Source organism: Sarcophilus harrisii, chromosome 3 (genome assembly GCF_902635505.1).
Source record: "Sarcophilus harrisii chromosome 3, mSarHar1.11, whole genome shotgun sequence".
Classification (NCBI taxonomy): Eukaryota; Metazoa; Chordata; class Mammalia; order Dasyuromorphia; family Dasyuridae; genus Sarcophilus; species Sarcophilus harrisii.
The window spans coordinates 559,785,103-559,811,827 of NC_045428.1; the positions used below are offsets into that span (position 1 = coordinate 559,785,103).

General features: G+C 40.3%; 1 long non-coding RNA gene across 1 annotated transcript; it reads right to left on the reverse strand.

Annotated features, from left to right (window-relative positions):
- Nucleotides 1–361: 361 nt before the first annotated feature.
- Nucleotides 362–22,804, reverse strand: LOC116422825. Its single transcript, XR_004233361.1, has 3 exons — nucleotides 22,602–22,804; nucleotides 22,192–22,275; nucleotides 362–1,070 (listed from the first exon to the last, which is right to left on the reverse strand). It is a non-coding gene; the product is annotated as an uncharacterized LOC116422825 (long non-coding RNA).
- Nucleotides 22,805–26,725: the final 3,921 nt, after the last annotated feature.

Here is a 26,725-nt window from a genome sequence, read left to right on the forward strand (position 1 = left end):
CCGGCCAACATGAGAGGAGGGGGTGAACTGAGGGCGGAGGAGTTAGGTGATTGCTTAGCCACTTACTTCTTTGTCCTTTTCTTTATCTTCAGGTTAGCTGTGTTAAATGGGGATCAGTGTTCCTCTACACCCCTGTGAATTGGTTTTTTTTCCTCCAGTGTGTTGGTTTTACTGCCTACTTCACTGGGTTGTTATAAGAAAAGTGCTTTGTCAACCTTCACGCACTTGTAGACCTGGGCCAGGCTTACTATTTGGCATCTGATAAAGTGGATCAGAGCTTGAAAGGATCAAACCATTCTAACAAAATCCTATTCTAGTTCCCTCAGGTAGAAACAGTTCTCATAAGATTTAAAATTTAGTTCTAGGAAGATTAAAAAAAAAATCAGCTTACAAAAGTAAGGACATTTACTTGGCGTCTTCTGAGTTCTCCCTTGGAAACCCAAGGATTGCTTTTAGCCCCTTTTTTGACCAAAGGTCCGGGGCCCAGATCAATCTACCTGGCTGCCAAGGTTAAGGCATGCTGCCCTGTCCCAGGATTGTGGGCAGTAGTCCCACCTTAAGGTGGGAACGGTTTCATCAGCATCTTGGTCCTCAGCTAGGTAGGAATTGAACAACTTCAGTCATTCAAAGGATCTTTGTTTTTCATTGATTGAGTGTTCTTTGTGCCTGTGAAATCATCACCCTTCTGCTTATAAACTGCTGAAACCTGCAGATTTTTGTATATTGTGGTTTGTTTGGTGACTAATGCTTTCTCACTTAGCCAAGCAGGTCCTTGCACCCCATACAAAAAGTCCACCACCGTGTATATGCTGGAAATCCTTCCAGCTTGGCCAGAGATTGTTCTGACGTCACGATCCCCTTCATGCTGAGATGTACCCAGGTGAAAGGGAGCACTTCAGTAGAGGTTGATTCCTTGGCCATTTTATGAGCGAGGACTCTATCCAAAAACAGATCTCTTGTCTCTAGAGCACTAACAAGCAGGACAGGGAAGATCTCCCTGAGATCTTTAGACCTGAGCAGTGTTGTGTAGGAAGCTGGGCATTCTGATAAGAGGTCAATAAGATGGAGGGCTGAAATGATAACAAAAAAAAGTAACATAAGGAATGCAGAATGCTGATGGATCCCTGATCTTTTTAATACTTGTGTATTACTGAAGTGGAGGGAGAAAGAAGTTTATAGGTGCAAAGCTGTAATCTGGCTGGTAATCTCAAAGTTTTCAATCTCATGGGATATCTTTGCTTTTATATTCGTATTAGTTTTAAGTGTTAGCCAACAAATTGGTGGTGTGCATATTTGTAAGACTCAATTGAGAGTAATTTTTTTCCCTAGGAGATTGGATCCTAGCATATTACAAAAAGCCTAGTAGGAAGTTGAGATCTCAGGGTTAGTTGATGGTCTGAATCCTTGGTTGATTTGGACCTTCATTGATGTAAGGGGACCCCAGTGGGATCCAATAAATGGTCCTGAGAAGACTTTAGAGGGAAAGGAGCTTCAAAATTTTCTTTTATTTTGTGGCTCTTCCCATCCCACATTCTCTTGCATTTTCCATGGCAGGTGTTTGTTGAGTATTAATGAAGTACCTTATTTTCTAATTCTTAAAATTTCTGCCTTTCCTCAACATGGTATAGCAACCTTTGGAGGAAGAAATCTCCCTGGGAAACCATTCAAAGATTTAAGGAATTTGTAAGAAAATACTTTAGGATCCCTAATGCCATTGTGTCAGAAGAGACTATTTCAAGTCCACCTTGATTTGGGAAAATACATTGGAAGTCCTCTAGCTCTGGGGTTTTGATTTGAAAATGTTCTTTCTGTCATTTATTTAAACACATTTTAGGCATCCTTCAGTCCAAGACATCAAAAGCTTAGGGGTCTAAATAACTGGTAAGTTATTTTGTTTACCTTTCATGCTTTAACTCAGCTATAGAAGAGTTTTCTGTTGGCTTTTTTTTCTTTTTCTTTTTCAAACATCTTGATGTTTTCGGTCTGTTTATAACTATTAACAGAAGATCACGCTACTAACTCAGTTTTTTGTTTAGTAGCTATCTCAGGGTACAAAGCCTTAGAGGACAATATGTTTTGAAAATAAAATGCTTTAATAAAAATAAAATAAAATTTAAAAAATATATAATAATAAATAAAAGAAATTGGACACGTTTTTAAAAAATCTCTGGCTTAATTCATATAGCCAGAGATTTTTAAAAAAATTTATTTATTTAATAGCCTTTTATTTACAGGTTATATGCATGGGTAACTTTACAGCATTAACAATTGCCAAACCTCTTGTTCCAATTTTTCACCTCTTACCCCCCCCCCCCCCCCTCAGGCTGGGGGGCCTGGCAGGATGACCAGTAGATGTTAAATACATTAAAATATAAATTAGATACACAATAAGTATACATGACCAAACCGTTATTTTGCTGTACAAAAAGAATCAGACTCTGAAATATTGTGCAATTAGCTTGTGAAGGAAATAAAAAATGCAGGTGGGCATAAATATAGGGATTGGGAGTTCAATGTAATGGTTTTTAGTCATCTCCCAGAGTTCTTTCTCTGGGCGTAGCTGGTTCAGTTCATTACTGCTCCATTGGAAATGATTTGGTTGATCTCGTTGCTGAGGATGGCCAGGTCCATCAGAACTTAGCCAAAGATTTCTAAAAAATGTGTCCAATTTCTTTTATTGAGAGGGGCCTAATAGATAATCTGAGATTTAGGTCTTATGATTCTGAAACAGAACAGAGATCTTAATATCAACCATTTAACATATCTCAGGGCCAGGAACCATTTATCTTCCACCCAGTCCTGCTGATGTCTGTCCTTCAAATGTTTTTCTTTTGATTTAAAATATAATGTTTTGCATTCTGATACAAGGATGTAGTAGAAGACCCGTTAATAGAGATTTGTAGCTTAAGGTCCATAGAGTCAGTGAACTTATATATGAACAAAATGATATCTTTATTTTCATGCACCTTTAACTCATAATTAGGATAAAAAAGTATTTTAAAATATAGTGAGAATGAATTTATAACCCCTGAAAAAGGTTGAGAACCCATCCCTAATCTTTATACTGCAGTCTTTCCCTTCTGACTTGCTTCATAAAGTTGTATAGATTAGAAATGTTTACATGTAACATATTTACTGCTTTAATACTTTTCATGGTGTGTCTTACTTGATGTAGTTAAGTGACATGTCTCCTGAATTCTGGGTTCTAGGATTTCCTCATGGAGATCACCAGCACTACTGTTTCACATATGGTCTGGCAGAATTAAGATGTCAGAAAAATTAATTACCCTGCATTACATTCATGAAGATCTTCTTGCCACATTAGCTAAGGTTAGTTCTTAAATAACATACATTTACTGTTACCACTCTGCCCTGGGAACCTTTCCAAGCTCAATATAGGGTCTGCCATATCTCTTTGGTCTAGCCAATGAGAACTCAAGGTCGGCTCTGCATCATGATTAGGCATCAGAGCAAAACTTTAATGGATTTTTTTAAAATTCGAAATTAATTTATTGACTCAAATTTTAGTACATTTTCCCATCAAGCAAAATACTCTGAAATTTAAATGAACTAAAATCCAAACAAACCCTGGAATTGCTAGATGAGAAAGGTGTTTGAACACAATTCCTTTAGAGTAGAATTTACTAGTGGAAACCCTGAGTGTTTCTTGGAAGAGAATAAAGTGGAAAGAAGACTGCATTTGGAGTCTTAAGGCTTAGTTGTAAAACTTGGTCCTGCCATTTACTTGTATAATGTTGGGCACATTCTCTCATCTCTAAAGGAACTGGATTGTCATATATATATATATATGTGTGTGTGTATATATATATATATATATATATATATATATATACACACACACACAACACACACACACACATACACATATATGCCATTTTTCTTTGTTAATGCCTTTGGTTTCATGTAGCATAATGTAGAACATTAAAAGGACCTTGCAGGTAATGTGGTTCCACCCACTTATTGGAAGAGGGGATGACTGAGACCCAGGGAAGGAAGCCGATTTACCTAATGTAGCTGTTGACTGGCAAAGCTCTGTAATGTGTAAGTGGGTGTTGTGATGCCCCCAGGAGGGAGAGGACTAGCTCTCCTCCCTCCCACCTGCTTGGTGAGCAGCCTCCTTGGACTTAGATGGCCTGTCACTAGCAGATGGGTTCATGTCGCCACCAGCCGGGATCTGAGCCGGTCTGGTTTGAGAGAACCTGAGCTTGGGCTTGCCGGCCCCACACCCCAGAACAGATGAGTGGGGCAGGAGAGTGGGGAGGGGGCCATGGTAGCTGTTAGCAGTCTGGCCAGTCTGCCTGCTGGTTCTTGGTTCAAAAGTGATTCTGAGGGTGACTGTGTCCTGCCTTCCATTTTCTTTGCTCTGCTCCTGGTACTGTGCCCCTGAATACAGCAGGCGCTGCCATTGGTGGCGTGGGGATGTGGGAGTGTCAGATGGATAAGGACGTCTTACCTTCACCTCTGAGAAACCGGCTGTGGTCAGCTAGCATCTTTGGTAGGTATTAACCCTTCCAGGGGCGCTGAAGCTTGGCCAGAATGTTCTACTTCCTACTTCTGTGATTTAATGCTTCAATTGGTCTGCAGTCTCCTGTGCTGCTTCCCTCCACCGGGGCAGAGATTAAGCCCCCACTGTGTCTTCCCGTCCTGCATGGTCCTTTTCATGCTTCTCCATAAATGTTCTAACTGGCACCTGCTGAGCCTGCTCCAAGGCTTCTCATTTTTTCAAAAAGATGGTCACTCAAAATCTGTCTCTTCTTGCTGTGTGACCAAGCACATATGTCCAAAGTAATCCTTTTATGTCACTTATCTGCAAATGAGTTTTGTGATTTAAGATCTAAATACATGAATATTAAAAACATGTCTTCAAATTCACTTGGAGGAACTGTCAATCATGGGAGGGCAGGTAATTGCCTACTCTCACTATTCTCAGTGATGGAAAATAGTGGAGAAAATCCCCAAAGTCTTCAATTTGACTTTGGAATATGATGTTAAAATTTTATTTTGGATATGGATGAAACCATTCTGCATATGCTCTCTGGATAAAAGATGAAGCCCAGATCTCAGGGACCTATGAGACTTCATTTCCTTCATTTGCTATTTGATGAGGAAACCAGACTTTAAAGACTTACGAAAAACCTCACACAAAATCTTCCCTGGAGTAGGGAAGGTAGTCTTCCAATTTCCTCCTTTTTTCCCCCTCATTCAGAGTCAATTGAGTCTGTCAAGATGTCAGCAAAGGTGTGTGATTTAGCAAATGAGGTGCTTTCTTTTGTGAGCTTAGGAGCTCAACGAAGCATGTGTTTGGAGAACAGGAGCTGTCACTAGTTTGAAAGCTAGATTTGTTATGGAAAATAACACATACATATAAAATTTTAACATTTACAAAGCACTTTTCCTCATGACCCTATGAGGTGGGGAGAAAACTTCACACTGTCCTGGAAAATGAGCTGTTTCAAACTGTGAATCCCTGAGAGCATCAAACTGTTATTGGAGCTACAAAAAATAAACCTTTCAGAAAGCCTTCAGTTGCTTCCTAAGTGTCCTGAGAACACTCTTATGAAGAAAAAAGTGGTACAGCTTCCCCTCTCCCCAGACTGGAGGACCTTGGGGTAAGGGTCTGACTGTGACTATCTTTGGACCAGCCTGACTAAGGTCAGATGCTCATCACCAGGAGGTTTCCTACAAGCTGATTTTTAAAAATTTTTATTTTTTGGTCATGTAGCAATTCATGAAGTTGCAAGTATATAGAAGGGGGAGGCAGATGTGAGCTGGGTTTGGAGAGAATTGGACAAAAATCACATCTTTCAAGTAGAAAAAATGTAAAACATCAGAGCAGGAAAATCTCCCGAGTTTACTCTTTAACAGCCCTGTATCTGGGACATAGTCCAAGACTGTACCTCATTTATACTCTTCAGCCTACTTAAGCCAGGTGATCGATCATTTTGAAAACCTGACTATCTTTGGGGGGTGACTAGAGAATTCCCTATTATGAATGGGAAATAGGAAAGGGTGACATTTTGGTTCCCTTTTGTGTCTTTTCATTGATCTGTGGATCCGGAAGGAATGTTAGAATATGGAGTATTAGAGCTGCATAGCACCTTTTTATAGATCCCCTTGTTTAACTCCATCATCATTCTACTGATGTGGAAATGACCTGGGAGTGAGAAAAGTCAGGGTCTGAACTGCTAGTTTCAGGCATAGTGAAGATTGGGACACAGGCCTTGTGGATTCTAGAAATGGGCCCATTTTTTGAGAGCTTCACTGTAAGAGGGTCAGCCCTGGATGATCTACAGTATTGTGGATTCAGGAGTCTAGCCCCCCACAGCCAGATCTTCTGCAAAAATTCATCATTTCTTTATACAGGGTTGTGGGTGAAGGGTCTCTTTTTTTAAAAAATGTAAAATCTTTGCTGCTGCCATTTATCTTTCTACACTTTTTAACTTTTTTTTTTTTCTCCTGGAACCAAGTCTTATTGATTGGTTATTTTTGAACTTGGTTTTTCTTTGTTTCCTTTTGAAAAAAAAAAAATAGGTGAATGCAAATCTTTTCCTTCCCTTTTCTCCTCCTTCACCCAGAATTGACATAAGGAGCAAATTTTACGGAGTTCAGGACTTAATTCACCCCTCCTCTACCTTTCTCTTTTTGGGGCCAGAAGGCAGAGAGGTTAAATATTTTAATGAAGAATAGAGTGTAAAACAGTTCCCCAGTTAATAATTTTAGTGTTGAGGGTTTTGGATGACCTTTATATTCATTTTGTCATATCTTGTCTGGGAAGTGCATACAGGATGATCTTTCTGAGCCTTTTCTCTCAGAGTGTACGTTTCCTTGTGTGTGAAGTGAGAGCATTAGACCAGGCACTCTCTTGAGTCTTCCTCAGCTTGCACATGTCTGACCCACACTTTCCTGGGTACCAGGTTAAGGAAAGGATTAGGTAACTGGGGGATTGGCAATGTGTGTATGAAATGAGTCAGAAAAAGAGGAGATGGAAGGAGGCAGCATTAACCACAGGCTAGACTGTGTTGCTTTTAGTTGAATCACTGTGGCTCCTATTAATATTCTGCCGAACTTCCTCAGACTTATGGAAATGTCACCAAGCCCATAGTTTCAGATTCTCCTGAGGCGTTGATGGTTTTATAGGCCAATCTTTTTATTTCATTTTGATTTGCTAGAGAAATTCCAGTGAAATGAACCCTTCTAAATTTGTTACCCTCCACGTTTTGTCCTTGGTGGCTATAATAAGTTAGAGAAAGATGGTCTTGGATTTCTGACTCCAGGATGAATTGAGCTTCCTGACTCCCTGATGCAGAATTGCCAAAACTAGAAAAAAAAATGACTTTGTGTGTGCTGCCATATATATCTATATGTATATATTTATATTTCATGTTCTTTCTGTGCCCTTTCAGGAAAATAGATTATGGAGCTCTGAACTAACAGTCAAGCATTCTAGGTTCCAGGCTTGACTTTGCCACTAGTTTGCTTTGTGACAAATGAGTCACCAGCCTTCACAGAGCCCCCAAAGAGCTTACAATGATTTTTCCCCCTGTCTGTAATTGAGGAGTTTGAACTAGATGAGATCCAAAGTCTCTGGTTCTAGCTCAAATCTACATGTTCCAGATTTCTTCCAGTGCTTCTTCCTAGTACTCCAAACTTTTTTTGAGTTTAAACATAATAGTTTGTCAGTAAGTGAATGTAGGAGCTGAAATCATCTTTCTTGGTATCATTAGCAATTTGGAAAAAACTCTCCCAGCTGACTTTGTCCCTGAATACAGTGTGAAGTGAAGATGATTCCTAGTTCAGTGTGGGAGTGCTGTTACATGATGAGTGAGGGAATTCTGGCTATTTAGTTAAAATGTGGAAAATGGGATTTTTGATGCACATTTCTTAATTGACAATTCTACATTGTATATTTGTTTCTCCCTGTTCTTCTAATCCGAATCAAGGTTTTAGAAGCCATGTGCTGCCATGGAAAGAGAATTCAATAAGAAATTTGGAAACCTGGACTCCAGCCTGGTCTTGTCTCTGAAAGGTTGTCACACTGGGCAAGTCCTTTCTCCCTGGCTCTCAGTTTCCTGCAAATGGGCTGGGCCCTTTCTGGCTCTGATTATCAGTTCAGTTTGACACAGTAGAGTTGGTCTTACCTAGGAGATCCGACTTCTCATTCTGCCAAGTGCATTTAGTTAACTGTATGACCATGAGCTAGTCACTTAGGTTGTAAGAAAATACTGCCACTATCTGCCTCCCTCCCTCCCTCCTTCCTTTTCTTTTTCTGTATTCATTCATCCATTCATTCTTTTTTGTTTGTTTTGTTTATTTTGCATATGAAGATACATGCCCAAGGTCACATACATATAAGTGGTGTACCAAGACTGGACTTTGGAGTTCCTGAGTGCAGGGCCTGTGTGCTTCCCCCCACCCTGCCTCCCTGAAGCATGCTGAGATCGGAAAGTGTGCCCAGTTCTGTTCTTGCCTATCTTTTGTCTGGTCCCCAAGATTCCTGAGATAGATGCTGAAGTACATGCCTACGGGACCAGGGATTTGGAGAAAGCCTTCTGGAGAAGAGCAGACCTGGAGGAAAGGAAGGGCGAGTTTGGTTTTAGCTTTCTCTCAGCTGAGCCTCGATGAGAGAAGTGGCCAAGACTCCGCATCTGCCTATAGTAGTTCTAGAAAAGGTTAACATGGAGGTAAGTGAGAGGTTTGTTTGAAGGGAAGAGTTGTCAGAAACTTAGAATTATTTGGTTCTCTCTATGTGGGCAGCTTCTGTATTTTCAGCTGCAGCAACTGTCATCTTAGAAAAACTTTTATTAGCAGCTGGGAGTGTTGAGCACAGTCTTGAATGTCATGGAACATGCAGACCTCCCCTGCTGCTCTCCTGTCCCCGGGAGTACTGTTATTCGTTCTTTAGAGGTGGCAGGGTAAATTTACCTAATTTCATTTGTTCTATTTTGGCCCCCAAAAGAATAAATTTGAAAAGAAGGAAACTTGGTGGGAAGGTGGGGTGCTTTTGAAAAGTCTAACAAAAGGCTGAATTTGCATCAGTTTATATATATTTATCATGTCAGCACAGTCTACATTAGTGTAGGTCTCTTTAAGACTCGAGTGATCTTTCCTGTGGCCATTCTGATGAGGAATCTCTCCAAACCTAGCTAGGAGACTGGCCCCCAGAAGATGAGCAGTCACATACTGGGCTCATCCTTGAAGACTCTTCCAGCCTGACAGGATCAGTGAGGGCCGGGGCTCTCTTGGACTGGCCTCTGAGAAGCAAAGGTGGCTTCCTCCCAGTGTGGGCCGTCCTCCTTTGCCTGTGGTTGTGCCTTTTGGAACTTATTCTCTATTAGCATCCACCTAAACCAGTTCTTACTGGTCATTTTTCCTGGAATAAAGCGCAGGAGTCCCATGAAAGTATCTTGCGTGCTCCCGTGAACCAGCAGCCTTCAAGCATCCCAGCTGGCTGAGAAGGATAAAGCAAGTGCCATTTGAGAAATCCTAAGTAAGCAGGTGTGCTTGGAAGACCCTCCCCACCCGGGCAGTCTGTCCGGCTTCACACCTTGTATAAAGTAATTGTATTCTATCTGGAGGATGTTAGATTTTCTTTAAAAACATTAATATACTTTTCAAAAAACCAAAAAAAAAAAAAAAAAAAAAAAACAAACCCCCAAGCCCCTAAACCCAATTATACAAGTGGCAAATACAAGCTGCAGGAGGAGGGATGGATGTTGTCGCTAGGGAATCCCCCTTTCCAAATAAGGCGGCCTCCTGCTCTCCAGCCTGCCCCTGAATTCATTACTAAACACTATGTAGAGAAGCCAGCTGCCTCTCGGAATAAATTCCTAATCCAATGGTGTTTGTCCTGAAGTATCAATGATTGAGCATGTCACGGTCAGGTAGGCCTTCTCGTCTGGGAGCCAAGGGTTCTGCCTGGGCGCATGTGGATGGCTCTGAAACGCTGTTTCAGCCCCTGCGAGTACTTTCTGCGAGAGAAGCTGACGACTTCCGCCTCCTCCTGGTGCTGTCTAAGGGGCTCTGCCCATTTTGCCGGTCCCCTCTCCCCCCTTGTCCGTACTGAGCGTTTGGGCTCTGCGCATTCCCCAGGAGGATGCCGGTTTATCTGCACCGTGCTCTGGGCGGAGGAGGGACGTGCTGCTGTTTTCCTCATTTTTACAGCAGAGAAAACTGAGGCAGACAGCGTTCGGTGACGGGCCAGAGTCAGCGCCAGCGAATGCTCGGGGCTGGATTGGAACTGGGGCCTCCCGGGGCTCTGTGCCCTGCGCCATCCCAGAGGAGAGCCAGGGACCTTCCCTCTCCGGCTGTGCTGAGGCGGGCTGCGCCCTTGGCTACAGTAGCGGTAAAAGGACCCGAGGCGCGTGGTGGTTCTTGCTTGCAGGAGCCTCACTTCCCATCTGGGAAGTTTGCTCCTCGTTTGCTCCTTGCAGCAGCTTAGGGAGGCCGGGGCTTGTGCCCCTGTTTTCCACGGGACGAGCTGCCATCCAAAGAACGACTCTGCGGAGAGGCCCAGAGACCCCTGGGCAAACAGGCCAGACTTAGTTATCAGAGCCCAGGTAGGTAACGCCTCCCCTCCCGGCTCCTCAGGGACCTGCCTTGCGCCACCTCTTTTGTAAGCTGGATTAAAAAAATAAACTGTTTTCTAAAGTGAGTATTTTTAGTCTTATTTCCATCAGACTGTCTGCCATCTTCTTATGACATTATCATGCCTTTCAGAGTCACTTGGTCAACTTGGCCATTTGTTTATTGTTTTTGTTTCTTGCAAGGCAGTTGGGTTAAGGTGACCTGTCCAGGGTTACACAGCTAGTACATGTCAAGTGACTGAGGTTGGACTTGAACTCGGTTCCTCCTGAGGGCCAGGGAACTCGGTCATTTGTTGCACACTTTTGTGTGGGTCAGACCCCATGGAGAAGATATGAGGAACATAGATTGAGACTTCCCCTTCCTCCTAAATTAGAGAAAGTCCCCTCCAGGAATAAGGCCTTGCTGAAATGTCCACATGAAATGACTAGAAGAATACCCAGGAAATTCACTGCTGAATTTCCTCAGACTCAGGTGGGGACTTTGCCGAGACTAGACTCCCCCGGGACTCCTGTTGAGATGTCCAGCTTGGGTTATTGTCAGGGTACTCGACTGGAGAGGTGGTTTGTGGGCGCACAGATTTCTTACAGATCATCCTGCCCAGGAGCTCTTAAGCTGAAGTCTCGGAACTTTTTTTTTTTCTAATTAATATTTTGATAACATTATGACAACTGAATTGTTTTCCTCTGTAATTTTACATATTTTTGGCATTTATAAACCTTTTTCTGAGAAGGGCTTCATAGTCTTCCTCAGGTGACAAAGGGGAAATACAACACTACCCCCTAAAAATGTCTAGAAATCTCTTGGTCTATTCTACTCCTTTGGGATAAGGAAAGTGAGCGTGAGAGAGGGTAGAATTCTCTCCCTTGGTCTGTGTGCTTCTGGAAACTTGGAGGCCAGACGCTTCCCCCCTCCGGCTAGATGTTGGTCACCATGAATTCCACTCCCTCCCCCCCCCCAAGGCTCTGCCCTCAGGAATCTTGCCTCTGGTTGAGGAGAAAAAATGGGGTCATTTTAACTTCCACATAGATCCTGCCTGTACAGAGGGGCAAAGAATAGCAACGACAGTCGTAGCAGAAAGCATCCATTGTGCTTTCCTAATATCTAATCCTCACAAATGGGAGAGAAGGGGTATTATCCCTGATTTACAGCTGGAGAAACTGAGGCAGGCAGGTTCAGTGACTTGCCCAGGAGTATGCAGTAAATGTCTTGGGCAGGATTCGAACTTGACCGACCCCAGGTGTGCCACAGACATCCCTGGAGGATCCAGGATTTCACCTAGACCAGTTGTGGCCCCTTTTCCCCCTCAAGCATTGCAGCAGATCTTCATGCAGTGCTGTGGCTGGCCTGCATTGTGGGCAGGAGCTTTGGAGGGACTTCTGGGGCTCCTCCTAATGTGCTTTTGGAGACCAGACTCATCCTCTACTAATTGAGACTCAGGGAAATTCTGCCTTAATCTTAGTAACATGATGACACTTGACCATAGGTGGCTGGCTCTGAGGATGTTAGTTTGAAATGACTATTTAAAACTTATGGAGGTCCTTTCTGACATGGAGGTGATGGGATGGTTAGATGGATAGGGCACCAGCTCGGGAGGAAGAAAGCCCTGAGTTCCAATCCACCTTCAGATACTTGACACTGACTGGTTGTGTGATCCTGATTGTCCCCTTCCTCCCCCCCAAAAAAAGGAAATGAAGGGGTGGGAGTGGAATGGAAGGATGAACAGAGCATGAGGTAGTGGAAGATGGCCTGATTTTGGAGTTGGGTCCGTCACTGGCTTGGAAAAAAGTCAAAGCCCTGCCCTGGGCATCCTGTGCTGTAAGTTGTAGGGCTGGATTCTGAGGTCCCTGAAAGCTAGTGGTGAATTCAGGGCCTGCCCTCTGGGGGGCTGGGAGGAAGAGGGGGATGAAGGCAAAAGGGCAGCGTCTCTGTGGCGCCTCCTTTGTGCCAGCTCTCTGCCAAGCAAACATCTCATTTGGGGCTCACATCACACATGGGAAGGAGGTCTGTATGAGCCCTATCTCAGCAGATGACGAAATTGAGGCAGGTGGCGGGTAAGGGGCCACCACACAGCGGGGAGTGGGGCTGGATTTGAACTCTGGCCTTCCTGATTCCAAGCTCGGGGTTCTTTACGCTGTACTGCCATCTGTTTGAAAATGTACAAGTGTACCGGTAAATTTAAACTTTTAAAATGATTGTCATAGGGCATGGATAGCATTTTAAGATTCACAAAGCTCTTTACAAATACTTAGTTTGATTTTCAAAATAAGGAAATGGGCAAGTATAGACTGCCAGGATCAGCTAGTAAGCCTAAGAAGCAGGATTTGAATTTAGGTTATTCTGACTGCCAAGTCTAGAATGCTCGCCCCTGTCCCACCTGGCTGTCTGCGTTCAAAGGAGGAAATACCCAAGAAGTGGGATGCAGGATGCCTTGGGACAGATGAAGAAAGTGCCCCTAGAGCTGAGAAGATGAGAGCTTGAGGCAGGTGGGGAGAGCTGGGGCAGTGAAGACCATGTATTACTTTTGGAGTATGTTTCACGTGAATATATGCTTAAGAGTGGGGCTTTAAAGCCAAGACCCTTTATTATTATCCATTCCCTTAGGCAACAACTCTTCTTCCCCCTCCCTCCCTCAGTGACTTTTGTCAGCAGATGGGAATTTGTCTCCTCGCCCTGTAGATGGGGAGATTGGAACTCTGGGAAGTATCTCAGACAAGGCCTTGCAAGGCCAGGGAATAGCAGTACCAGTTTGATCCCATATCTTGCACTCAGAAGTCCCAACAATCTTACCTGACATCAAACTATGTTCTTGGTACTGGTGGGGAAGGGAGGAGGCACAGCATGCAAGGGGGCAATCACTGCCAGAGTCAAACAATGAAAGTCTTCCTGCTCATTGAGTAGCTTCTCTCTGTCTGTCTCTCTTTTTATTAAAACTTTTTATTTTTCAAAACATATGCGTGGACAATTCTTCAACATTAAGTCCTTGCAAAACCCTGTGTTCCAGTTCCTCTTCCCTTCCCTGCGCCCTTCCCTGGATGGCAAGTAGTCCAATATATGTTTAACATGGTAGAAATATATGTTAAATCCAATATATATTTATACAATTATTGTGCTGCACAAGAAAAAAAGAGAAGCAAAACAAAATTCAAGCAAGCAGCAAAAAGAGTAAAAATGCTATGTTGTGGTCCAAACTTGGTTCCCATAGTTCTCTCTCTGGGTGTAAACAGCTCTCTTCATCCTTGAACAATTGGAACTGGTTTGAATCATCTCATTGTTGAAGAGGCCACATCCATCAGAATTGATCATCCTATAGTCTTGTTGCCATGTACAATGATCTCCTGGTTCTGCTCATTTCACTCAGCATCAGTTCATGTAAGTCTCTCCAGGCCTTTCTGAAATCATCCTGTTGGTCATTTCTTGCAGAACAATAATATTCTATAATATTCATATACCACAACTTATTCAGCCACTCTCCAATTGATGGGCATCCACTCAGTTTCCAGTTTCTGGCCACTACAAAAAGGGCTGCCACAAACACTTTTGCACATACAGGTCCCTTTCCCTCCTTTAGGATCTCTTTGGGATATAGGCTCAGTAGAGACACTACTGGATCAAAGGGAATGCACAGTTTGATAGCTTTTTGAGCTTAGGACTAGCTTCTCTTGTTGTGTTACGGTGGTCTTTTGCTTTGGCTTATTTATTGAATTTCTGATAAACAAACAAACTCTTATCTAGTTGGTTAATACTGTTGGCTGTGAAGGGGTAAAACTCTGAAAGTGTACTTGAATTAGATAACAGAGCATTTAAGGCTAATTACCTATTCAATGTGAGATAATGGCTGTATATACATATATTTAAATGAGATGGTGATGTGATGACTCTCCTCACCATTGGTCTTGCTGAATGTGTGTGATGAGGTTATCTATCATAGGCAAGGATTCAATCAAAACAAATCAGAGATGGTATACATGCAAGGAAATATATATATACCCACAAACACAATAATAGCACCCATCTCCCAGGGTTCAAGAATGAAGTGACATTTTACAAATTTGTATTTTTTAATAGTGCCATCTTTTTTAATCCTATAATATCTGAAAGCAAATTTGAACATCTTTGACATGTAGTCACCCAACCTTTGGTGAGATGGAGCCCAGTGCCTTGAGGTAGTCCACTCTATTTGGGAGAGCTACCATTGCTTTTATGAATTGCTACCTGTTGACCTCACACCTGTTATAGCTACTTTTGCCCTGTGAAACCATAAGTCTAGTCCCTCCCCAGTTATTTTGATTCCCTCAAACTCTTATCTCACAATAGGAGACACCTTCAGTAAAGATGGAAGACGTAAATTGGGGACTGGTGGTCAGCAGGGTGACGTCAGAAGGTGGGCTGCTTTGAAAGCCAAGTAGAATTCAGATTTGAAGTGATAAGAGGTATTGGAACCCTTTTTATTTCTGTTTTTGGGAGGTCTTTTATTTGAGTTGACAAACATTTAAGCCCCACCTACTCTGAGTAAGGCACTGTGCTAGATGCTGGAGACATAGAGACATAATACAAATGTTAATTCAACAAACATTTATAAATCACCTATGATATGTCAGACACCAGCACTAAGGAGGTAAAGAAAGGCAAAATTAAGTCCTGCCCTCAAGAAACTCGGTCTAATGCAAAAGGTAACATGCAGAAAAATACAGACAAGAAATTGAAGATAATCTCATAAGTTATGAGCATTAAGGGGGACTTGGAAAGACTTTTTGTGTGGGATTTTACCAGCAACTTGCAAGAAGCCAGGAAGAATGGGGAAGAGGAAGGAAGAGGATGATTACAGATGTAATGATGTTCACTATTAGCACAGTAAAGGGGAGAATAGCATTTACTTAAAGGATGCTTGGGTTCCAGCTAATCAGTAATATGTGCCAGGTTCTGTGCTGGGCACCAGGGATACAAAGAAAATTAAAAAAAAATCTGTTTTAAGGGACTTATTCTAATATGATTCTAATACCTGGGTATCTTTAAGGTATACCGAAGAAATAGAAGATAGTTTCAGCAGGAAAAGTTCTAATATTTGCAGGGGACCAGGAAAGGAGAGATTTAAGCTGAGTCTTGAAGGAAGACAGAAAATCCAAAATTCAGTTGGGTAGGGATAGCATCCCAGACACTGGAGACAGCAAGGGCATAGAGAATTTCCTTTTGAGTGGATAAGATTTGTTGGATCTGAAAAGTGTGAATGGAGGAGAGCAAAGTGTACAAAGATAGGAAATAGAGGAGGAGGCAGGCTGTGAAGACTTCTCAATGTCAAGTGGAGAACTTTAGATTTGATTCTGAAGCTTATAGCTACTAGAGTTTATTGAGGGAGGGGGGAGAGGGTTGGCGTGATCAGATTTGTGTTTTAGGAAGATTTCTAACATTTCTGACAGGTTCATCATCTGCTAGAAGATAAATATGGAAGATAAAAAATAAATTTGTCAAGTTTGTTTTCTTTGTATCCACAATGCCTTGGTCATAGTATGTACTTAATGAATTTTTTATTTATTGAATTGGACCCCATCACTTCCTGAATGAACGCATTCATTTTACTTGCAGCAACTCTCATTAAGGAGATTTTTCTCTTATATTGAAATTTGCCTCTCAATTTACACCCATTATGGAGGTGTCATTGGGAATGGAAATGAAGGGATGATCCTAGAGAGACATGCTTGCAGTTATCCTTAATCTAGGGTCCATGAACTTGTTTTAAAAATATTTTAATAACTATTTTGATTAAATTGTTCCTTTTGTTACAATTCCTTTGTTTTCCTACGTATTTTATTAATTATATAGCTTTTTTTTTTTTTAGAAGTCTTCACCAGACTGCTCAAGGAGTCCCAGGCACACCCAAAACTAAGGCCTTTTGTCTTGGTGAGAGATTAGACCTAGGAGGTAAAAGTTGAGAGATGGTGAGAGAACACTTTAATTCACTGAATCTAGATGTGGAAAGCATGGTATAGAGCTACTACAGCCCCATTACTGCCTGGCCCAGGGAGGTAAAATAATCTATTGAATGTCACTCAAGTAGTAAGTAGAAGTGAGATTTGAACCCGTGATCTCTTACCATTAAAAGATAGAAATGGAGGATTTAAGTCTAGAAAAGTCTGGGCATGAAGGAGTTTTAGTGATAGAACATCTAAATTTAATTTCAACAAACATTGTGTCTGCTAAGTGCACTATGATAAACCCTGGGGAGATAAAGAATGAAATCAGTCCTGCTAAGTACTCCCACATCCCTTTTCTTACATCCACCTTATAATGAAAATAGTGAAGTGGTATACCCATTTTACAAATGAAGAAATTGAGCCTCTGAAAGGAAGTCATATAAGTTAATAAGAAAAGGAGCTGGGATTCATTTTCCCCTTTACCCTGTTAAATTTTGGAAAGACTAGTCTAACTACAAAAATCATCAAACTTCATGCTGTTCAGCTCTTTTTGTGGTGGCAAAGAATTGGAAAGTAAGGGGTTGCCTATTAATTGGGGAATAGCTGAACAAGTTGTGGCATATGAATATAATGGAATACTACAATTCTATAAGAAATGTTGAACAAGATGATTTCAGGAGGACCTGGAAAGACTTTTATGAATTGAACCTGAGTGAAGTGAGCAGAACCAGGAGAACAATGAATGTATACAGTAGCAGCAACATTGTGCTATGATCAACTATGAGAGACTTAGTTACTCTCAGCAATACAGTGATCCAAGACAATTCCAAAAGATTCATGATGGAGAATGCTAATCACATCCAGAGAAAGAACTGTGGAGTCTGAATTCAGATCGAAGCATGCTATTTCCATCTTTTCCCCCTTTTTTGTGGTTTTTCCTTTTTGTTCTGATTCTTTTTTCACAGCATGACTAAATATATTTAATTGTACATGTACATGTCCAACATGTACAATCTATATCAGATTGATTGCCACTTTGGAGGGGGGGAAGGGAGAGAGGGAAGAAGGAAAAAAAAATCAAAATCTTATAAAAGCAAATGCATTTGGGAAAAAAATACAATTAAGCAGGGGAAAAAAGCTTCATGCTATTAAAAAAAAAACCATCAAGAGGAGATAGAAAAAGAAATGCAATTAAAAATAACCTCAAAATTCATAGCTGTGGGTCAAACCACCAAGACATGTTATAGATTTATATAAATACTATTTTAAATAGCTTTAGAGAAATGGAGTAGGTCAGCCTTATTAAACAAGAATCAAAAATAGTTTCATTAGCCCAGTATCTGGTAAACCCCAAAACATAAGTCACTTAGGACTACATATTCAATAAGATCTCCTAGGAAAATTAGAAATTCAGTTATGTTAAAAGCAAGTTTATATCAGCATTTTATGACATATAGCACGACATTAGCCAGATGGAAACTCAGCCTGAAATATAAAAGATAATAGTATTTTTTTTTAAACCAGAAAAAAAAGGGAATACTTCTCACAATTCTGGCTAGGGAAAAAAAAAGTTAAAATAAAATTTGATTACATTAAAAATGTTTTGTACTAACAAAATTAAGCTAGACTGAATAGAGCAGGAAAAAACATTTTGTATAAACTATCTCTGATAATGGTCTGATGTTGATGATATACAAGGAATTTGATCAAAGTGTTTTAAGACCAAGAACAATTCTTCATTTGAAGTTTTCCAAGAACTGTCAACAAATAACCATATGAAAAATTGCTCCAAATTTCTAAAAGTAAGATAAATGAGAGTTAAAACAGCCCAGAGTTTTTGTGTCTCACTCAGCAAATTGGCAAGGTTAAAAGAAATAGGGAAATAGTAAATATTGAATAATATTAATAATGTAAAAGACAGGGTGCTATTGTTAGAACTGTGTATTAGTCCAATAATTCTGGAAAATGATTTGGAATTAAGCAAAAATAAAATCCAGCAAGTGACTTAAATGGTCATAGCTCCTGACCTTGAGAACTTAGTGTTAGGCACCATGGAGGTCAGGATCAAAAACAATGATCCTATATATACCAAAGTATTTTTAGTAGTATTTTGCAGAAGCAAAGACTAAGGGGAAAGTTGGCTCCCATTAATTAGTAAATGGCTAAATAGATTATTGAACATAAATGTAATGGAATATTATTGTGCCACCAGGAAAATAATAAATATAAGGAAATAAGAGAAATTACAAGGACATGAATAAATGATAAAACATTATTAATTTCTTACCATGACAGGAACTAAACTAAATACTAGGGATAGAAATGGAGGAAAATAAGACATTTTTTGCTCTCTAGGAGTTTAGTTTCTCATGGAAAGAACACATAGGGAATCTACAAGGGGGAGGGAATGGCCCTTGAGATATTATGGTATCTTGATTCAGGGCAAAATAAGTGAAAGTCCACCTTTCAGAACCCAAGATAGTTTCATGATCAGGAAAGTAAAAATTTAAGAAATAGGGGCAGCTACATGGTGCATTGGATAGAGCACCAGCCCTGAAATCAGGAGGACCTGAGTTCAAATATGACCTCAGACAGTTACCATTTCCTAGCTGTGTGACCCTGGGCAAATCACTTAACCCCAATTGCCTCAGGCAAGGAAAAAAAAAAAGAATTATTTGTGGTTGGGTTATATTCACATGATAAAGTTATGCTAATTTAATTTACAGGTTTAGTGACATGTCAATCAATCATGATTAGAACTAGATGAAACAGAATTTACCTAGGGAAATACAAACACAAGATCAAGAATCTTTTTTTAAATAGTTTTTTTTAATTTATTTTCAAAATACAAAGATAGTTTTCAACATTTACCCTTGCAAAACCTTGTTTTCCAAATTTTTCTTCCTCCTTTCCTCCATTCCTTTCCCTAGACATATAATCCAATATATGTTAAATATGTGCAATTCTTCTATATACATTTCCACATTTATCATGCTGCACAAGAAAAATCAGATCAAAAAGGGAAAAAAATGAGAAAGAAAACAAACAGCAATCAAACACCAAAAAAGGTGAAAATACTATGTTGTGATCCATATTCAGTTGCAATAATCCTCCCTCTGGATGCAGATGGCTCTCTCTGTCACAGGTCTATTGGAATTGATCTGAATTGCCTCATTGTTGAAAAGAGCCATGTCTATCAGAGTTGAAAATCAAGAATCTTAATGGAGAAAAGACAGAAATAAAAGAATTTAAGAGGATGTAATGCTACCAGATCTCAAACTGTATTATAAATCAATAATTACTGAAATTATTTGGCAATGATTAAAAAAATAGAGAAGTTGAGCAACAGAACAGACTAAGCAAGCAAGATCCAAAAGCAATAGATAGAGTAGCCTAATTTTGAATAAACATAAAAATATAAAATCCCCCTTATTCATAAGAACTGCTGGGGAAAAGATAATGTAGCTTGGAATTAGGTTTAGACTAATCTCCTGCATCATCATAAGCTCTCATAGAATAAGAAACATAAAAAAAATTAGAGGAAGATAGAAGGGAGTACCTTTCAAGGCCCAGGAAGATTTCTTAAGCAAATAAAGGATAGAGGTAAAAAAAATAAGAGGTAAAATAGACTCCTGATTGCATAAAATTAAAAAGGTTTTGTACACATAAAATTAATCCTCCAAGGATAAAAAAGAAGCTGTTGATTGGGGAAAAAATGTTTGCCAAAAAAATAACAACTTTGCTAAAGGTCTAATATTCCAAGCATTGATTGAAATGAATATATAAGAACAAGGCCTCTCCCTCAATGGATAGGTTGTCAAAGGATATCAATAGTTTTCCAAAGAAATGCAGACTCAACAACCACATGAAAAGTGATCAAAATTTCTACTAACAAAGTCTTACCTCATATTCACCAGTTTGGCAGTGGGGATTAAACACAAAAATCATTAATATTAAAGAATTCTGGAAAGACAGACACAGCAATGTCTCACTTAGAAAAGCTATGAATTGATCAATTGGAATTAATTCAGAATAGTTAATGAATTGGCAGTTTTACTAGAAAAGTCACTGAACTACACCCTTTGACAGACAGAGATCTCAAAGAAGGCAAAGACGAGGGAAATGGCCCATATATAAAAACACTACAGCAGCAATTTTGTGGGAGTAAGTATATGATATATGAATTTATGTATGTATACATATATATGTGTGTGTGTGTGTGTGTGTGTGTGTGTGTATATAGGGACACTAGGTAGGTTCCATGGTGTACAGAGAGCCAGGCCTGGAGTCAGGAAGACTCATCTTCCTGAGTTCAAATTTAACCTCAGACTCTTGGGAGCTATGTAATCCTGGGCAAGTCACTTAACCTGATTTGCCTCAGTTTCTAAATCTGTCAAATGAATTGGAGAAGGAAATGGCAAACTACTCCAGCATCTCTGCAAAGAAAACCCCATAAAGTCAGATAAAACTGACTGACTGGGGTGTGTGTGTTTGTGTGTGTGTGTGTGTTGTGTGTGTGTGTGTGTGTATACACACATTAAGAATTTAAAGAAAAAAATAATTCTTCAAGGCTTTACCATTTTTTTTTGTGGTAGTAGGAACAAGAAACAAAGTGAGTGATCATAGATGAATGGCTGAAAAAAGTGTTAATATATGAATGCGATGAAATGTTATGTCATTAAGAAAAGAAAAATATAAAAAATTTGGAGAAATATGGGAAGAATGTGAACCCTTTTGCCACTTTACTGTATCCCCAACATTTAGGATGATGTCTAATACACTTAATAAATGTAGGTTGACATGCCATACAATTTTCCTGAAAATCATAATAATGTGATAGAAAATAATAGCGAAAGACATCAGAACTTTGATCAATGAAGGAGCCGATCGTGGTTTTAAAGGACTAACAATCTCCTTTCAGCAGAGTCTCTATGAGACATACATTGTCAGACAGAACCTGTTTTGAGAGGAAGAAAGTGATTCCCAATCATGTACAATATTGAAGTATGGGGATACAAATGCAAGCAAAAGACAGTTCCTGTCTTCAAGCAGCTTACATTCTAATGGAAAAAAGACAACCAAAAAAAAAAAAAAAAGCCAATAAAAGTGCTGAAGGAAACTCTTACCCTTAGAGAAAAAGATGAAGTTTAGAGGTTCAATACTGAAGCTAAAAAAGGAGTGAACATCACTGCCTCGGGTATTTCTCTAGCAGAGGTTCTGGGGAGGCACCAGTGGGAGGAAGAGGCTAAAAATGGAGGCATTTTCCAACTTGAGAAAGCTTCTGAGATAGAGGCATACTGTAGGACGGTGATGTCCAAGCCAAACAGAAATAGATCCCTGTGGGGTTTGTATCGACATAGAAAGCCACAAAATAATATTTTCTATGTTGTATTTGAACAACACTGGTTCATCTTTACCTTTATGGGAGTTTTACTGGCCGGTGACCATGGGTTTGATACCTCTACTCTAGGGGAGAAAGATTTGCTTGGTTAGTGACATCTTCAGAGTGATAAGTTCTGCTGGGGAAATAGTGGAAAAATTTGGAGAATCAGGAGTGGATGTATATTTTGCTGAATTGAAAGGGAAGGTTCCATCAATGGGAGGAGTAACCAGAAAATTGTAACAGTGTTTTTCTTAATCACCAATAAAACATTTATTTTAAAAAATAGTAACTTACCCTTGCTGCTTTCATTTTCTGTTACCACTTCTTGATCCTGCAAGCTTTTATTCCCACTATTCCATTAAAACCATATTGAACTTCCTAATCATAAAACCCAAAGAAGAAGGTTCAGTCCTCATTCTCATGTAATGTAACATTTTTAGCCACTGTTTCTTTCTTAAAACATTATTCTTGCCCCCTAAATGTAGGCTTCCCCATTATCCCAAAGTTCAGCTCTTTAAAGGAGTATATTTTAGAGGGGAGGACAGAATTCCCATGTATCTCCCCACGTAGCTCAATGGTCACTGCTATGTAGATGACACACAGATCCATATCTAGCTCTTATATTTTTCCCTATCTCCAATCTCTACCTCATTGCATGAAGGAATATACTTTCCCCTTCCCCCATCCCACCACAATTGAAATACCTTGTCCATGGCTACCCAGATAACAAGTGGCAGAGCCAGGATTAGAACTAGATTGTTCTAACTCCACATTCGTATTCTTCCTCATCACGCTGAAGGCATAAGGATTTTTTCTTGGGGGGTTGAGAATTATAGGGATCCCAAAGTGGGGTCCTTAGGAGTCTCATTCCCAACCCCCATGGGGCTTTGAGTTTCTCTAAGGAACACTTGCTGATTCCCACGTGGATCTAGGAACAATATCAGTTCCCCCTGTGGAATAAGTTACCATGGCAACCTCAAGTTATGCGGGAGTTGTGGAATGATGGAGAGTAATCAGCCACACCCCCCCCCCCCCAATGCTCCATAATTGTCCCAGGGGAATAATAAGGTGAAATGTTTTATTCTTAGATGAGGGAATCTCTGAGCTTTTGTCCTCAGAAGCTGGGGAGGGGGCGGCGGGATACAGCAAGGAGCTGCGTAAGGGACGATGCTGGTGCTTTATACTTAAAGCCAGAACCTGCTCCCTTGGCCATTTGAAGGAACCCCCACGCTTTGCCCCCTGAGGTCAGGATTGTTAGAATCTTCAAAGATTTGAATTGGCCGTTAAGAACTCAGTGCCCAGCTCACCAACCATTCATCAAGTGCCCTATGCTGGATGCTGGGGTCACAGAGACGAAGAGAAACAGCCCCAGAGCTCAAGGATCTTACTTCTGTTGGGTCTTACACAGATAAACAAAGACTAAGTCATTTGGAAAGGGAGAGAATACTAGGAACTGATCAGATCAGGAAAGATTTTCACAGAAGAGGTGAAACCTGAGCCGAGTTTTAAAATAAAGGGTTCTGCCAGGAGCACAATTTAGATAATATGAGCAATATTGAAAAGACAAAGCAGTAACCAATCACAATTCTAAGGGACTGATGAAGAAGCCTGCTCCCCATCTCCTGACCAAGACGTGACAGGCTCGAGAGGCAGAGGCAGACATATATTTTTGGCCATGGCCAATGCCGAAATTTATTTTGCTTGACTGAATATTTGCTATAAGATGTGTTCCTCCTACCCATCCAGGATGGGAGAGGAGATGGAAGAGAGAAAACATGAATGCTCGTTAATTGAATTTTTTTTTTGATAAATGAGGGATTTAAAAAAGATAAAAGAGTTATGAGCAGCTGTGATGAAGAGAGAGTGAATCCCTAGCATGAGGAATGGCTTGTACAAATGCATGGGAGAGGGAGGTTTGGGAAACAGTAAGTAGTTCGGTTAGGCTGCAGAGTCTAGTTCATTAAAGGGAAATCATGTGAAAGGAGGTCGGAGAGACAAATTGGATCCTGATTATAAAAGTTCTCGAACACTAGACTGAGATTGTTGTGTCTCATCCCAGAGGCAACTGGGAGTTCGCCTTTGAGCAGAGGCATGGCTTGGTCAGACAATATTGCCTTAGGAAGGTTCTTGGGGCAGTCCTGTGGGGAATGATTCAGAGAAAAGAGAAACCAGAAACAAGAAAACCAATTGGACAAGTATTCATATAGTACACGAGAAAGGGCTGAAACTGTAAAGAGATATGAGAGATGTCAAGGCAGTGCAATCAACAAATGATTGGATAGGGACAGTGAGGGAGAAGGGAAGAGCTGGGGTGATGGAGGTTCGATTTCTGGGTTTTTGAGAAAGGATAAAGGCGATGTTAGGAACTTTAGAGGAACAGATTTAGGAGACAAGATGAGTTCTGTTTGGGGAATGTGTTTAAGATGCCTCTGGGGCATTCAGGGGGGGAGCTGTCCTGTCAACATGATCCTGCATAGAATTCAGGAGAATTATTTAGATTAACATTATAAATTATATTAAAAATAAACATAAAATAATAAGTAATAATAATCTAGAATTAACATAATAACAAGTAATAATAAGGATAATAAACCACATAAAGAGATATGGTGAATAGGGAGCTGTCCTTGAAGGCAAGAAGATGTGAGTTCAAATTCTGACTAGCACATCTTGACTATGGGACCCCAGGGAAGTGACTTAAATTCTTAGTATCCTACCTAAGTCTCTGTGAAAATTACAGAAAAAGTGCAGACCTGCATTGGAAGAGGAGATTTCCTCAACTGGGATTTCCCTAGATCAAAGAAATCATAAGTCCAGCCCCTATCCCTAACATGTATATAGAACTTTAAATTTTGTAAAGACTTTCTATGTCCTATATGTGTATATATGTATATACAGGTGTGTGTGTTTATATACAAATGTGTACGCCTTCACTTGGTCCTCACAATAGCCCTGTGGGAGGTAAGTGTTATTAGTGTTCCTATTTTACAAATGAGGAAACACGCTGAAAGAGCTTGCCATTTTTTAATCATTTGTATAGAGATGATCAATGAATCCATGGGAGCTGATAAATGCACTAAAGGAGAAGGTGTAAAGTAAGAAGAGAAGAGGGTTCAGGCTAGAACCTGGAGGGACTCAAGCTCTCAGGTTTGGGATATAGATGACAATCCAGCAAAGGAGACTGAGAAAGAGTAGTAGGGGGCAGGGAGCCAGGAGAGGGCAGTATCAGAGAAGACAAGGAAGGAGAGAGTGATTGACAGCATCCAACTATGTTGAGATGCAGATTGAGAAAACGCCAGTGGATTTAGCAGTTAAGAAAGCTGTTTGGAGCCTTTAGAACACAGTATGTCAAAGATGGGAGGACCTTTGCACACAGGATGGAGTTGAGAAGGACCCAGAATATAGAATGTCAGAGCTAGAAGGGCTTTTAGAGATGATCTAGTTCGGGCTTATGTCCCAAAGAGATCTTTAAGAACGGAAAGGGACCTGTATGTGCAAGAATGTTTGTGGCAGCCCTCTTTGTAGTGGCCAGAAACTGGAAACTGAGTGGATGCCCATCAATTGGAGAATGGCTGAATAAATTATGGATATGAATATTATGGAATATTATTGTTTGGTAAGAAATGACCAGCAGGATGATTTCAGAAAGGCTTGGAGAGACATGAACTGATGCTGAGAGAAATAAGAACCAGGAGATCATTGTACACTTCGACAACAAGACTATATGATGATCAGTTCTGATGGATGTGGCTCTCTTCAGAAATGAGATGAACGAAATCAGTTCCAATAGAGCAGTAATGAATTGAACCAGCTACACCCAGCGAAAAAACTCTGGGACATGACTAAGAACCATTACATAGAATTCCCAATCCCTCTATTTTTGCCCGCCTGCATTTTTTTTATTTCCTTCATAGGGTAATAGTTCACTATTTCAAAGTCCAACTCTTTTTGTACAACAAAATGACTGTTAGGACATGTATACATATATTGTATTTAACTCATACTTTAACATATTTAACATGTATTGATCATCCTGCCATCTAGGGGAAGGGGTGGAGGGAAGGAGGGGAAAAATTGGAACAAAAGGTTTGGCAATTGTCATTGCTGTAAAATTACCCATGCATATAACTTGTAAATAAAAAGCTATCAAAAAAAAAGAGAGAGAGAGACAGAAAAAAAAAGAATGAAAATTGTGCTGAAATTGTAAAAAAAAGCAAAAACAAAAACAAAAACAAAAAAACAACCCCAAAAAACAAACAACAAAGAAAGAGATGATCTAGTTCAATTTCCTTAATCCAAGCCTGACCATTTAACAATGGTAGGGCAGACCCTTGGGGCATTTCAGTGAAGACTTCTTTCCTAGTTTTGCATTTTGTCATTAACAACTAGCTTACTGGGACTGCTAATTGGTGCAGTAGATAGAGCCCCAGCCCTGAAGTCAGGAGGACCTGAGTTCAAATCTAATCTCAGACACCTGAGTTCAAATCTAATCTCAGACATTTAACACTTTCTGGCTGTGTGACCCTTGCAAGTCACTTAACCCCAATTATCTCAGCAACAAACAAAACAAAACAAAGAAACCTCTACTACTCCCAACCATAGAACAAGTTGAATTGTTGTCTAATCTACCTGATTGCATTGTTGTCTGGCTTACATGTTTTCATAAGAATAACAGGCTATTGGATTCTTTATTAAAATGGCAACAAACTATATCTACAGCATGACCAGTTCAGGAACTTTGTCAGAAAAGGAAATAAAGTTTATCTGGAATGGCCCTTCATACTAGGGTAATACCCATTTACAATGACTTTTTTTTTAAAAGTCTGGG